This window comes from Lathyrus oleraceus, chromosome 3, assembly GCF_024323335.1.
Source record: "Lathyrus oleraceus cultivar Zhongwan6 chromosome 3, CAAS_Psat_ZW6_1.0, whole genome shotgun sequence".
NCBI lineage: Eukaryota > Viridiplantae > Streptophyta > Magnoliopsida > Fabales > Fabaceae > Lathyrus > Lathyrus oleraceus.
This window is the reverse complement of record NC_066581.1, coordinates 14,766,329-14,782,554: the sequence shown is the minus strand read 5'-3', so window position 1 is coordinate 14,782,554 and position 16,226 is coordinate 14,766,329.

Sequence of the window (16,226 nt, the reverse complement as noted above, 5' to 3'; positions counted from 1 at the left end):
ACCATCACCAAAAGGATGAAGGTAGGACCAAGACATAAACTTGTTATCACCAAAAGGATGACAATAAGTCAACAATCACCATCACCAAAAGGATGAAGGCATTGTCAAGCGACAAAACTTAGTTACCACCAAAAGGATGATAATAAGCACACACGCAATTTGATCACCATCACCAAAAGGATGAAGGCAGGATCAAGACACAAACTCGTTATCACCAAAAGGATGATAATAAGTCAACAATTACCATCACCAAAAGGATGAAGGTATTGTCAAACGACAAAACTTTGTTACCACCAAAAGGATGATAATAAGCACACACGCAATTGATCACCATCACCAAAAGGATGAAGGTAGGATCAAGACAAACTTGTTATCACCAAAAGGATGATAAGAAGCACACACGCAATTGATCACCATCACCAAAAGGATGAAGGTAGGATCAAGACAAACTTGTTATCACCAAAAGGATGATAAGAAGCACACACGCAATTGATCACCATCACCAAAAGGATGAAGGTAGGATCAAGACAAACTTGTTATCACCAAAAGGATGATAAGAAGCACACACGCAATTGATCACCATCACCAAAAGGATGAAGGTAGGATCAAGACAAACTTGTTATCACCAAAAGGATGATAAGAAGCACACACGCAATTGATCACCATCACCAAAAGGATGAAGGTAGGATCAAGACAAACTTGTTATCACCAAAAGGATGATAAGAAGCACACAATCACAATCACCAAAAGGATGAAAGTGAGATCATAACTTCGAAACTTGTTACCACCAAAAGGATGATAATAAGTTATAATAACTGCAAATATTGCTGACACCAAAAGGATGACAGTGGGGTTGGACTTTTCGAATGTCACCATCACCAAAAAGGATGATAGCTTAAACCAAACTCCATAATCTTTATCACCAAAAGGATGATTTTAGATTGAACTGGACGTCATCACCAAAAGGATGATGGTTGAACCAATATGACAAGGATTGCTTATCACCACAAGAATCGCCGACACCAAAAGGATGACGGTAGGTTGTAATAATTGCAAAGGTCACCATTCACCAAAAGGATGAAGGTTGAACCAAAACTTCAAGGATCTTCGACACCAAAAGGATGACAGTAAGATCACAAATGTCAAGGATTTACCATTACCAAAAGGATAACGGTGATCGTAAACAGGACAATGATCAATATTATTCTTCAATGGACTTTCACCAGAGGGATGATAGTGAGAAAAATATTGGGAAAATAAGGCTACTGTCAAAGTTCAGTAAACCTGATTTGTTGGGTAGTATTGGAACATTGTTGGGTAAGACTTGCTCGAGGTATTGACAACAAAAGGTTGCAGACCCAATATTCTCTGGGGAGATGTAATTTCTGTCAACAAAAGGTTACAGGAAACGACTCATTGAGGAATGCTCAACGTGAAACAAGGTAAGTGTTTGGAGAAACATTGTTTGACTTAGCTGAGGATAACATCTTGTCAACAAAAGGTTGAAGGATGTAGCCTTATGGGGGAACACCCGATAGTAGGGTAGGATCTTACTCAGAGAAAAACAATGACTCAACTGAGGGTTGGCCTAGATGCCTACGACTAAACCTTGGATTTTGATTTGTGATATGTACATGAATGATATGTATGCATTATGTATGAGGTGATGCATGTGATGCATGTTTGAATGAAAAGGATTATTGGTTTGATAGGGATTGGCCCCCTTTTTTCAAAGGCAATGTGTTTCTGGAAACCAATGTCGGTTGTATTTGTTTTTGTGAAGGTGCCAGCGAGGTGGGCTTTGGTTTTTTCTGGTAATTGTCGTTGTGGGTTGGACTATTGGTGAGTGATGAAAGGATCTGATTTCCCGACACTCGGTAGTTGATGATGTGATGAACACGCAATGGATGCGGATACTCTTGGTGCCCCAAGTTTGATCTCTTGCTGATATGTTGTATATTTGTCTTTGAGAAGATCTTGATTTCTTCTTCTAATGCATTTGGCCAGCCTGTAACTGAGCATAGCGACGTGATCAACGCATGATGGTTGTGCTTTTGACGTGCCCCAAGGATTTTGGTCAAGGTATGACGTTGCCCTGGTATGAACCCTTGACATCTTGATGGTGAATTCAAGCAGTCACTAATGTCTGATGCAATCTGCTTGACTGACTTGAAGATATGAAGGGAATTTGCCCCTTGCAACTTGTATTGCCCCTGATTGTAGGGTGTTCAAAGGAATTCTCCTTGAAAGGAAACCTTAGGAGTGATTGTCCCATGACATGGTCTGAGTTTGTTTTCTGATGTCCAAATCTGGCTATGGTCTGCCTCTGATTAGCCTTTGGGGGACCTGCCCCAGACGGGCCGAGTACTGAAGTGTTTTTCTCCCTGATCAACCGATGCTTGGAGATTTGTCTTATACTGACTACTTCTTAGGTCAACATGATCAAAAGATGACATGCCCCTGATTCATAGGATGGTCTTGGTTCGTGTCAGCACCAAAGACCAAGTGCCTCTTGAATTGCCCCTTGTTGGGATTTTCTTGATGTCAAGTACTGACTAACAGTTAAGAATTGTTATTCAAGAAATGGTGATTTTAATGCAACAATTATGCAAGTTTTGAAAAACAATCATTAATTTGGAAGTGTTGTGGTAGTGTGTGGCGAGTGGATCATGTGTCCAAACGCGGTGCTTGATTTAGCTAGTGTGTGAGTGATATAGTGAGAGGAGAATATTGGAAAATATTTAGGAGTCAGTTTACTCAACCTTGCTATAGTATGCTTTCAGAATAAACCCTACTTCAATTAGGTCTTTTGAGGGTTGTAACGTGGCTTGGTTCATGGTTATTGAAGCAAAAGGATATAAGGCTCAAAGTTTATTTTAACCCACCCCTTCTTCATGATGATCTCCAATCCTACGTTCAGTTAATTCGACCCACACTTTGCTTTTAGGATGAAGATGGTGATTCAAGGTCTCTTGGAATGGCAGCCACCTTATTTCGTTTTTTTTTTTTGATGTCGGTGACCCTTTGATTTTGGTATGGTGGTCACTTAATCCTATTTTGTTTGGTTGGAGACTTCCATTGTCTCTTTCGATTTTTGATTTGATCCCTAACTTTTGCATGGACTGCTTTGTTTGAAGCTTTAATCCATCGGGATTGCCCTAATTTTTGCCTAAGTCTCCTTTCAGGGTGTTGGATTTAGCGGGCTTTTTCTTCGATTTTTTAGAAAATTGTGACTGCTAAGTCATTGGTCATTGAAGAACAACCGACATAGATTTTGGATTTGTATGGTTCTTTCGACACTTCAGGATGTGTGTGAAGAATGTCATGTGGTTGATCCTCGCATGGGATATTTCATCTTTGTAATTCGAATGTGTAGTCAGATTGACTGAACATTACCCTGCCCCAGGTTAAGCATAAGGGTTTGTAGATCCGAAAGAAACTCCTACTTCTAGGCTCGAAGTGGTTGACTAGGGATTAACTCCTTATCTCTCCGGTGTTTGGGGATTTGAAACAATGCCTGTACATCATCAACAATGTTTTATCCGAAAGCATTCAATCAGCAATTATGAGTATTTTGTTTTCATCATCCTCCTTCCAACATTTACTAACAATAGTGTGATAAAGGAAGTGAAGTGGAGAAGTATGTGTTTGTGATTTGTGAATGTGATAAATGAGTGAATATGAAAGATTGATTCAGAACATGCATAATCACCACATTAATAAAACCAAATACAAAATAACAATGTTTTAAAGCATACAGTACTTAGACAAACAAGAACAAATTACAAGAATGCAAAATGGTAAAATTGGCATAATGATTGCCTTCATTCAAATGAACAAGCCTTCATCTTGATTGCTCTGCTGATCAGGTTGGTGAGGAACATTATCTTTGAGCTTCGCTCGATTCCGCATGCGCTGGCATGGGATTTGTTGCGACGTTTGGCCTCGCTGGCGTGAATGTAAGTGCCTTACTATCCACCAAATCTTGAACCTTGTGCTTGAAAGCCTTACAGTTCTCTATTGTGTGCCCTGGGGCACCCATGTGATACTCACAGTGAGCATTGGCGTTGTAGCCTGGAGGATATGGTGGAGTTGCAGGTGTTAGCTCCTTCAGGATGACTGATCCATCCTTTAGCAGGTAGGGGAGGATCTTGCTGTATGACACTGGCAGAGGATCGAAATTTCTTTCTGGCCTCCTTGCCCTCTGCTGATTGGGTTGACGTTGTTGTGGAGCACGTTGCTGTTGATTCTGATGCGGCTGCTGGTAAGCCGGCTGTTGATATGGTCGCTGATGTGGAGGTTGATACGGTGGCTGATATGGTGTCGGGACGACAGCGGCAACCTGATCATAAGGCATAGGAGCATATGGAGGTGCCCTATATCCTCCTCCTCCCATTACAGCATTGGTTTGCCCTTTTGGCTTCTTTGGGAGATTGGGATATGGTTTCTTCATCCCATTTGAAGCATTAGCAGTGCAAGGTAGTTTCCCCTTCTTGATCTGGCTCTCGATTCGTTCTCCCACGGAGACGACCTCAGCAAAGGTTGGGAAGCTGGATCCTACCATTTTCTCCATATATTGGGTATGCAGCGTTCCCATAAACATATCAATCAATTCTTTGTCAAGGAGGGGAGGCTGAACACGAGCTGCTAGCTCTCTCCACCGCTGAGCGTATTCCTTGAATGACTCGTTGTTGCGTTGAGTCATGTCTTGCAGCTGTGTGCGATTGGGTGCTAGATCAGTGTTGTACTGATAATGCCTAAGGAAGGCTTCAGCAAGTTCTCTCCATGACTGGACCTGACCTCTCTCTAGTTGCATATACCACTCCAAAGATGCCCCACTGAGACTATCTTGGAAGTAATGAATCAGGAGTTGATCATTACTGATGTGGGCAGCCATTTTGCGGCAGTAGGCTCTGAGGTGAGTTCTCGGGCAGCTGATCCCTCTGTATTTGTCAAAGTCCGGGACTTTGAATTTCTGCGGAATCACGAGACCTGGAACCAAGCACATATCAACGGCGTCCAAACCGGGAGTAGTGTGAACCTCCAAGGATTTAAACTTTTCCTCCAAAGCATGGAGTCTATCAACAGCTGGGTCTGGGAGACCTCCAACAGCAGGTTTGGCGGGTTGTGGCATGAAGAAGGCGTCATATGGATCTTCATCACCCATCATGGATCCATATCGAGCAGATGTAGCAGAGTGCTCATGGGGGTTCATGTTGATCATGGGAACAGGAATATGGATGGGTCCTCCTCCAGGCTGGGCGGGATTACCATCAAGGTTAGGTACTCCAGGGACGCTAAGTGATGGCGATCCAAACTGGGCAGCAATTTTCCTGGCTTCGGCGTTAGTCTCAGCATCCTTCTCCTTTTGGGCCAAGAGTAACATGGTTTCCAGCAAGCGATCCATCTTTGCCTGCATGGAGTCAATGTCGGTCCTCATCGAAACTTGGTTAGCTTCAAGCTGTTCAAGTGTCATCTCGTAATTGCGGCGTGTCTCGTACCGGTGTCGAGTAGTCAGCGTTTACTGGACAAGGGGAGAAGATGGTGTAAGTTTTTGTTTTTGGAAGATGAAATGCAATGCATGTTTATGATATGCAAATGCATGAAATTCTGCCAGGTTTTTTCATAGAGGAATACAGACTCAAAATTATTCACACGTCGGGTACGTCAGGATAACAGGAAGAAGTACGAATTTCTCTGATTACTAGAAATTCCCAAGGGTAGGTTCTAAAGTTTGTGTTTTCAAGGAAGGAACTTAGACTCACGGATCAAGTTCAAAACTTCCTCGCAATGGTGGGCTAGCCACATCGTGATGGGAGTTCTGAAATGATCTAATCTAAGTGGGATTCTCGTATTGTACGAACAGGGTGTACACCCTTCGGCTCAACACTACATAATCACCGATTATGAAAACAAAACTTGGTTTAAGGCGAGGTCCCTAGAGTCACGGATCGTGTTTAGAACCTCCACCGCAATGATGGGCTAGCCATATTGTGATAGGAACTCCAAACAGATCTACTCTAGGTGGAGTCTTCGTATTGTCCCAATAGGCGTACGCCCCTCGGTTCAATACTACACAACTCCGGGTTCTAAGTTTTTCTCGAAGCTCGGGTATGGAGCTTATCTCACACCAAACATTAAACCCATATTATAGTATCAAAATACATTACATACAAGCAACATAATAAAATACAAAGAAACAAGCACGGAAGATAAAAACATCTTCTAACAGTCATAGCGAAATCAGATTAAGTTAGGCTAGACTCTCTCTTGCTTGGAGCAGGGTCCCCAGCAGAGTCGCCAGTCTGTCGCACCTCAAAAATGATGATAATGCGATCCCTCGCGATAGGACGCGGAAAAAATGTTCGAAACAGAGTCGCCACCGAACTTTATTCATTCCAATGAAGGAATAGGAAAATATCGAGAAAACCTCTAAAAAAAAGAATAATGGTCGTCGCAACCATATTCGGGTTCGGGAGTCGATTACGCAAGGGGAAGGTATTAGCACCCCTCACGTCCGTTGTACTCAACGGGAACCTCTTAGTCTGATTTTGCTATTTGACTGTTAATTGACTGTTACTTGTTTGCTTCGAGTGATTAGAATTGATGATAGATATGGATGAAGACCTCAGGAGGGGGGAATGGGAGGCTTTTTATTAGTGTGCTCGCGAAGATACAGTAATCTCCTGCCTACGTATCCTTATGGTGCAATAAGGAAATCAGAGCATTCGTAGTTCGGGCTACTATGAATATTTGGTGGGTTTTGTTTTGATGAACGACTGTGTAGGTCGGCGTTCTAACGGCTAAACGCTGGCTTTGTCTACTCTCGGGGGAGGCTCTAGCACTGGTTTGTTGTGCGTATTAGAAAGGATTGACAGTGTTCTTTTGAAAGGGTTTTGGTCACGCGGGGGTGACAGGTTGAATTGATGTGTTTGGATGTTTTGGTTTGGTTTCGATCGCTCGGGGGCGAGAAGTTTGAGTTAATTTGTTTGAGATGTTTTTGGAGAACGACGAAAGGTTGAGCAATGTGGTGTTCACCAATCGTCCAATTCTTTCGAGGAGTAATAAGGCGTCCGCCTTCTATTCCCTTTTCGTTCGAATTATTTTGAAAGTTGTGTTTGTGGATGTTGAATATGCACGGTAATGAGGCGTACGCCCCCTACTTGCTTATTCAAAGGATAATGAGGCGTACGCCACTTATTCCCTTATCCAAGTTTATTTAGCGTGTTTTAGTCGGAAGTCGATAATTTGTGCAATATGGCGTTCGCCAATTATTCAAATAATCGAGAGATGGCGAGGCGTACGCCTCTCATCTTTTATCATCCGAAGTTTAAGTTGTAAAAGATATGTTTAGATGTTTGTATGTGATTCACGAGAAAAGTTTGAATTTTGGATTGGTAGGTTTGGAAAGGTCGATGATTTGAGTTTACTCGTTTGTGCTTTAAGTTTGATGACGAAGATTCGAGCAATGTGGCGTACGCCAATTATTCGAATAATCGAAAGATAGTGAGGCGTACGCCTCCTATCCTCTTTTCATCAGAAATACAGAATTAAACGTTGTAGAATTTGTAGAAATGATTTGAAATATTATGATTTGAAGGTTGTGCGATTACGGTTTTAATTTGATGACGAAGATTCGAGCAATGTGGCGTACGCCAATTATTTGAATAATCGAAAGATAGTGAGGCGTACGCCTCCTATCCTCTTTTCATCTGGAATATGGAATAAAAGGATTTTGAATTTGTAGAAATGATTTGGAAGATTTGATTTGAAATTTAATCGGGTGACAAGAACTCGCGCAATATGGCGTACGCCAATTATTCGAGTGCTTGAGAAATAGTAAGGCGTACGCCTCCTATCTCCTTTTCATCCCAAATTTATGTTAAGAGAGAAAGTCCTTTTGAAATTGAGTGGTTTGAAAAATGATTTGAAGTTGTGAATGAAATGAATTTATTTAGTGTATTATTTCATCTACTCAATTAATCAATAATCAAGTAGGTTTCATTGTAAGGAAGCCCAAGAGTAAGCTATGTGAGGTTGATGGCGATGCTAAGAGCAATCGACTTACAAGGGTGTTTTAAAAATGGGCTTGACTCTTAAATCAAGAATTGTATGATTTGTGCATTTTTGAAATTGGTTTATGATGAATTGAAATAAAAATTGAATTTTGAAATGATTTATGAAAAGATGATTTGTGAAGTAGTTTAATTCAAAATAAATGTGAAGTTTGTGATTGAAAGAAGTTAACCAAAGTTCTTTTTAATCAAAATTAATTTACTAAAATTTATTTAAATTGATTAATTAAATTAATTAAAATTAATTATCAAAATTATTTAATCGAATAATTAAGTTAATCACAATTAATTAATAGAAATTAAACTAATTAAATATTTTAATCAATTAATTAAATCAAAAGAGAAAGAAAATGGATATTAACATTGATTTAATCGGTATGTGGCAATGAATATGTACTCGGAACCGATTTTGAGCGTAATAACAATAATGGATGTTATTCACAAATTCGAAACTTGGTGAAAAATATACTATCGATTTGTTGAAAATATGGTGGCATACCGTCATGGAATTGCCTAATGCGCGATTTGAATGCACGATTTTAATTTGATGAAATGTGATGGATATTAAACAGTAGTTCAACATTATTTACACAAAATTAAAGTAGTAGTAACTTGAGACTATCTACATGATGTAGAGGTTATTTACAGAATGAAAAACAAAGAAACTCCACCAAAGCATTATCCTTAAACCAATTCCAATTAATCCAAGAATCGAAAGAAATAGCTTATGCCAACTAATAAATCAAAAGGAGGAATGGTAAAATCTATGAATCATCAAACAGCCAGGCATTTATCCTAACATATCGATTCTTTAAGCAAGACTACAAAATTTAATCCTATTTTCAGTCCAAAATATCAAAACAATAAGCAGCTAATATTGTAAAATGTAACCCATATTCAGTCCAACATCAGAACAGTTATCAGCAAAACTATAAAATCTAAGCTCATATTCAGTCCAAAATCAAAACAGTAAAACTACAAAATCTAAGCTCATATTCAGTCCAAAATCAAAACAGCAAAACTACAAAATCTAAGCTCATATTCAGTCCAAAATCAAAACAGTAAGCAGCACGCAATCAAATGAGCACAATAATACAGCTAAATACCTTCAACATGATCATATCAAAAAAATGCAGCAGAGTAAACCCAACCTTAAACCGAATCAAGATGTGGACAAAAGAAAATCCAAACGTATCTACGGCATCGGCATCGACTCGGGCTTTCTCAAGAACCAATGACTCCAAATCGCACTTTGAGTTTCGGCTTCGTGCTCAATCCCGATCCAGCGTGAATCTCGTCAGTTCGGTTGTCGGTTTGAAGGTGGCGGCGAGCTTGCGAATGATTTGACGGTGGTGAACCCGTGGCTGTGCGATTGAGAGAGATGATGAAGGGTTTTGACGGATGAATCCGTCGGTGAGGTTTTGAGTGTTGAAGGCGAGTTTGTTGGTGAATGGGTTGATGAAGACGGAAGAGGGTTGGTTGTTGGAGTTTGGAGAGAGCGATTGGTGGTGGTGCGATGATGGCGGCGGCGGTAGTGGGTTTTAAGGGTTTGACGGCGAAGGGTGGTTTAGTGGCGGCGCGGTTGAGTGTAGTGATGTCATGGGGGTGATTGTGAGAGATTTGTGAGGGTTTTGCGATTGAAGGTGGTTGAAGAACTGAAGGTTGATGGTGAGATGATGGCGACGGTTATGCGTGTGAAGATGGAGGCGAAGCGGATGGTGGCGGCGGTTAGGTTTTTTTTGGATTTGGGAGTGAGATATGAAGGTGAGGGAGAGTGATTTGTGTGAGAGGATTTTGTGAGCTGAGGGAATTCTCTGAGAGATTGTTTTTTTGAGAGTGAGAGATTTTTTGTAAGGATCCTCGCCCTGTCTGCGTTTCGTGAGAGAGAGAGATATATGGATTTGTGAGTGGAGTGAGTGAGAGAATTGGAAGGATTTTTTTTTTGTCTTTTTCGTCGTTTATGTGAGGAGGGAGAGAGACGTTAGGGAGTGGAGAGGTAGTGGAGAGTGAGTGGAGTCAAGAGAGAATCTGTTACAGCTGTCCCAATTATCCAACAAATTTTCAATTATTATCATTTTTATTTTACTTAAAGAGAATCCAATGTCTAAAAATATATATTCACAATTATTTATTTTAGCAATCTTATAAAAACATAAAAAAAAACTAATTGACATTTAATTAAAATAAATTCTACCTATTTTAAAAAATTAACTAATATTTTAGAAAATCTAACTAATATTTAATTGAATAAACTAATATATAAAAAAACTAATCAAAACTTAATTAAATAGCTAATACTTACAACTAACTAAAATTTGAATATTTGACCAATTAAAAAATAAAAATCGAGTACAAATTTAATCAAAAAAATGAATCGGTCATACTAAAATTGTCAGGACAACACATACTCATTAAAAATACAGTCTTTCCTCAAATTTTGACGATTCAACCGATTTTTCTGTATTCTCAAATAAATTCATTCTGACCGACATTTCAGGTATTATTCATGATGCAAATGTATGTCACGCTATGCATATGATGCTAAATAAAAAATGAAATTAATTCTACGAAAAATTAAAATATGCCCGGACAAAATTGGGGTACGACAACAGGCTTCATACTCAGCTTCATTATTTGTGCACTCAAAAGTCAGACGAGCGGTGAAAGGCATGTGGGCACCTTTCGGAGTAGTAATGACAGCGCCAATTCCACTCCCTCTGGCATTGACAGCCCCATCAAACAACAAAGTCCATTTTTCGTCTGGATCAGGTCCCTCCTCAACAACTGGCTCTTCGCAGTCTTTCATCTTGAGGAAGATGATGTCTTCATCTGGAAAATCAAACTTCATCGGCTCATAATATTCAACCGGCTGTTGAGCAAGATAGTCTGACAGAATACTCCCCTTGATGGCTTTCTGGGATGTATACTGGATATCGTACTCTGTCAGTACCATTTACGAACGAGCAACCCTTCCGGTGAGAGCTGGCTTCTCGAATATGTATTTGACTGGATCCATCTTGGAGATCAGTAAGGTTGTGTGATTCAGCATGTATTGTCTCAAACGCTTAGCAGCCCATGCAAGTGCACAACATGTCTTTTCAAGCATCGAGTATCTCGACTCGCAATCTGTGAATTTCTTACTCAGGTAGTAGATGGCATGCTCTTTCCTACCTGTCTCTTCGTGTTGACCGAGAATACAACCCATGGAATTGTCTAGTACTGTCAAATACATAATCATCGGTCTCCCTGGGACCGGAGGCATAAGGATATGAGGATTCTGCAAATACTCTTTTATCTTCTCGAAAGCCCTTTGGCAATCATCATTCCACCTGATAGCCTGATCTTTTCTCAGCAATTTGAAAATTGGCTCACACGTGGCTGTTAGGTGAGAGATGAACCTTGCAATGTAGTTCAACCTCCCTAAGAAACCACGGACTTGTTTCTCTGTTCTTGGCTCGGGCATTTCCTGTATCGCTTTCACTTTGGCCGGATCCACCTCAATCCCTTTTTCACTGACAATAAAACCCAGTAATTTTCCAGATCTCACCCCAAAAGTACACTTGTTCGGATTAAGCCTCAGCTTGAATTTTCTCAAACGCTCAAACAATTTCTGCAAATTCACCAAATTTTCTTCTTCCGTCTGAGATTTGGCAATCATATCATCAACATAAACCTCGATTTCATGATGAATCATATCATGGAAAAGAGTCACCATCGCTCGTTGATATGTTGCTCCGGCATTTTTCAGACCAAACGGCATCACCTTGTAGCAGAAGGTGCCCCATGGGGTTATGAATGTTGTCTTCTCCATGTGTTCTGGTGCCATCTTAATTTGAATATAGCCAGAAAAGCCATCCATGAAGTAGAATACCGAGAACTGAGCCGTGTTATCCACCAAAACGTCAATGTGAGGTAATGGGAAATCATCTTTAGGGCTAGCTCTGTTCAGATCCCGGTAGTCAACACACATCCGTACCTTTCCATCCTTCTTAGGTACTGGAACGATATTTGCAACCCATGGCGGATAATTTGTGACTGCTAGAAACCCTGCATCCAACTGTTTTTGCACTTCTTCCTTTATCTTGACAGCCATCTCTGGTCTTGTTCTTCTGAGCTTCTGCTTGACCGGAGGACAACCTTCTTTGAGAGGCAAACGGTGTACCACAATATCTGTGTCAAGCCCTGGCATGTCCTGATAAGACCAAGCGAAGATGTCAACATATTCTTGCAGCAATTCAATCAGCCCTTTCTTCACATTATCTTCCAAAGCAGCCCCTATCTTGATTTCTCTCTTGGCGTCCTCGATGCCAAGATTAATCACTTCAGTAGACTCTTGATGCGGTTGAATGACCCTTTCCTCCTGTTTTAATAACCTGGTAAGTTCTTCAGGGAGTTCACAATCTTCATCACCCTCTTCTTCAGCTTGAAAGATTGGATTTTCAAAGTCGAAGCGAGCCATAGCAGAACCGTTATCAATAGGATCTGGTGATGTGCATCTGCATGAGTGATGGTATGTGCTTATGAGTGTGAACAAGAAGTGAAAACTAAACAAAACATTGCCAAATATTTTTTGATTTTCAAAAACTGCAAAAATAGAAAGACGGTGAACAAAATATTTGAATGCAAAAAGACGTCCTTTATTTATGATAAAAAATGCAAGTATCCACATAGATGAGCCCTACAATGAGTCATTACGCCCTGGGCGGAACGTAAGACTTGGATATGCATGAATAAACAAAGAAAATTACTCCTCCAGAAAAGTGACTTGGACAATCTCCTCAGAAGATCAATTGTTGATGACTTCACCTGGGATCCTCGGACGCACCCAGTTATCGATGTCGCAATCGCTATCCCCATCTTCATCGTTGACCGCAGAGACTTGGCCATACTGAATGATGTAAGAACAAAAATTGTTCTACAACAGATTCCTTGATTTTGATGATAACAAAGGATGAAACCAAAAATGGCACCCTAACGAAAAGTTTCTAAGTATGCAGGGTTCTAAAGAAAGAAGGAAGAAATCTGATGATGTCATCAGATACAGAACCAGATCAGAAGCATATTATCATATGATCAGAAGCATCTGAAGTGGAAACACGTTCAAGAAAGTCTAACTCTGAGCAAAACAGCATAGTATCAGAAGCATCTGAACAAGGAGTAAGCTCTAGATGTTCTGACTCTGAACAACGTTATCTCTAACTTCCAGAAGTTATCAGTGCTATCTGAAGAAACTATCTGAACTCACAAGAGATTAACATCAGAAGCAAGATTCCAAGATTCTCCAGAAACACAAGTACTCTGAGCATGGAATTGCTAATCATGAAAGAGTAACGTTAAAGTCAAGTAAAGATTTGCAAATGGATTTCCTAATAGAGAAAGAGACGTTAATCTCCAATTTCAATAAAGAAGATACTACTTGTGGTAAGTAGTCATTTCAAGGAGAGAAAGTTATCCTGCAGAAGCTATTTAAGTGATGGCGTAAATTCATTTTAATATCCACCAGTTTCAACTACTACTTCAACTGATATATAAAATGGGCTGCAATCAACTTTGAAGTATTAGCAAGCCAACAAGCCAAATTATACTGAAACATCAACGCTCAAGAAAAACACTCTTGCTCTCTAAGATCTTCACGAAGCTTTTGCTTATAACGTGAAAAACTCTTGTTCTTAATACTGTAATATTTGCTTTCTTAGAAGCACTCTAGATTACATAAATCTTTTATCTATTGTTTGTTTATTTCCTCAAGTGACTCTGTGAAGTCTGTATACTTGAGAGGACTAAGAGATCTTTCTCTTAGACGTTGTTTGTAATCTTTCAAGATTAGTGGATTAAGTCCTTGTTGAAGGCGAAATCACCTTGGCCGGGTGGACTGGAGTAGCTTTGTGTTATAAGCGAACCAGTATAAAATCATTGTGTGGTTTTCATTTTTGAAAAAAACGCTTATTTTTCCAAACAATTCCAACCCCCCCTTTCTTGTTTTTTCTCACCTTCAATTGGTATCAGAGCTCCGGCTCTGTTATTGATTTTCTAATCAAACACTTAACAGTGTAGAGAGATCCAGTACGAGAAAAACCATGGCCCACTCAAATGAAAGAGATAGTTACAATGCTAAGCCTCCTGTTTTTGATGGAGAGAAATTTGATTACTGGAAAGATAGAATCGAAAGTTTCTTTCTTGGTTATGACGCTGACCTCTGGGACATTGTCACAGATGGATACACTCCTCCAGTCTCAGAAAATGGAGCTGAAGTTCCCAGAAATAAGATGTCAGAAGATCAGAAACGTATCTTCAAAAATCACCACAAGGCCAGAACAATACTTCTAAATGCTATATCATACAACGAATATGAAAAGATCACCAACAGAGAAACAGCCAAAGATATACTTGACTCTCTGAAGATGACTCATGAAGGAAACTCCCAAGTCAAAGAGACGAAGGCTCTGGCGCTTATCCAGAAATATGAAGCCTTCAAAATGGAAGATGACGAAGCTATAGAGGCTATGTTTTCTAGATTCCAAACTCTTATTGCAGGTCTCAAGGTGCTAGACAAAGGATACACAACTGCAGATCATGTTAAGAAGATAGTCAGAAGTCTGCCAAAGAAATGGAGACCTATGGTTACTGCTCTGAAGCTGTCAAAGGATCTGAACAATATCAGCCTTGAAGAACTTGTCAGTTCTCTCAGAAGCCATGAGATAGAACTAGAGGAAGATGAGCCTCAGAAAAAGAACAAGTCCGTAGCGCTAAAGTCCAGATCTGAAAGACGGAAACCTGACAGAACCAAAGCTCTCCAGGCAGAAACTGAAGATACTGACGACTCTGAACCAGAAGACTCTGATGATGAAGAAGAGTTGTCCCTACTAACCAGAAGAGTTAAGCAACTCTGGAAAAAGAGGAACAACAACTTCAGAAGACCAAGACCCAGAGGGGATCGATCAGAATCAACTTCAAAAGGTAAATCTAACAAAGATATTACCTGTTATGAATGTAAAGAAATAGGTCATTACAGGAATGAATGCCCCAAGCTAAAGAAAGACAACCCTAGAAAAGAAAGCTTCAAGAAAAATACCTTCAGGACAAAGAAAGGACTGATGGCTACCTGGGATGATAGTGAATCTGGATCATCAGAATATGACTCTGATGAACAGGCCAATGTGGCACTTATGGCTACCACATCCAAGAGTAGCTCAGATGAAGAATCTGAAGAGGTATTTTCTGAACTTTCTCGATCTGATCTAGAATCTTGTTTGTCAGAAACTCTTAGCTCATATCAGAAATTAAAACAAAAGTTTAAAAACATTAAAGGCTGTCTTAAAGCAAAATTTGAAGAATGTAGTGAACTTGAGATGACAATTCTAGCACGAGAAGATACAATCAGATCTTTAACACTAGAAAGAGATGGAGCAAAAAGAAAAAGCTTAGAATTAGAAGAAGCGTTGTCTCAAGCACCACAAACTTCAAATAAAATAATTTATAAATACGAAGAAGCCTTTCAAGAATTTCTGAAAAATGGGATAGATAGGAGTATTATGGCATCCATGATTTATGGAGTTAGTCAGAACAATAAAAAGGGAATTGGGTATGATCCTAAGGAAGATAAAACTTCTACCAGTAACCAACTTAAGTCTCCCTTTTCATATCATTACACACACACAAGAACAAAAATTTAAAAATGCTAGAAAACCCAAAGTTATAAGAAACTCTGGGAAAACTAATCTGAAAGGACCCAAGAGATTCTGGGTACCAAAAGATAAGATTGTGTATGTTGCAGATATCCTATGCAGCAAAGTTCAGACACCAGTCATGGTACCTGGACTCTGGATGCTCGCGACACATGACGGGAAGAAAGTCTATGTTCCAAAGTCTGGAACTTAAAGACGCTGGATTTGTAGGCTTCGGAGGAGATCAGAAAGGAAGGATCAGAGGCTCCGGAACTATTGGTAATGGTACTCTTCCCTCTATATCTGATGTTCTTTATGTAGAAGGATTAATGCATAACTTGTTATCCATAAGTCAATTAAGTGATAACGGTTATGATGTAATCTTCAATCAAAAAACATGTAAAGCCATAAATCAGAACGATGGCTCTGTCCTTTTCACAGGCAAGAGGAAAAACAACATTTACAAAATAAATCTTTCTGATTTAAA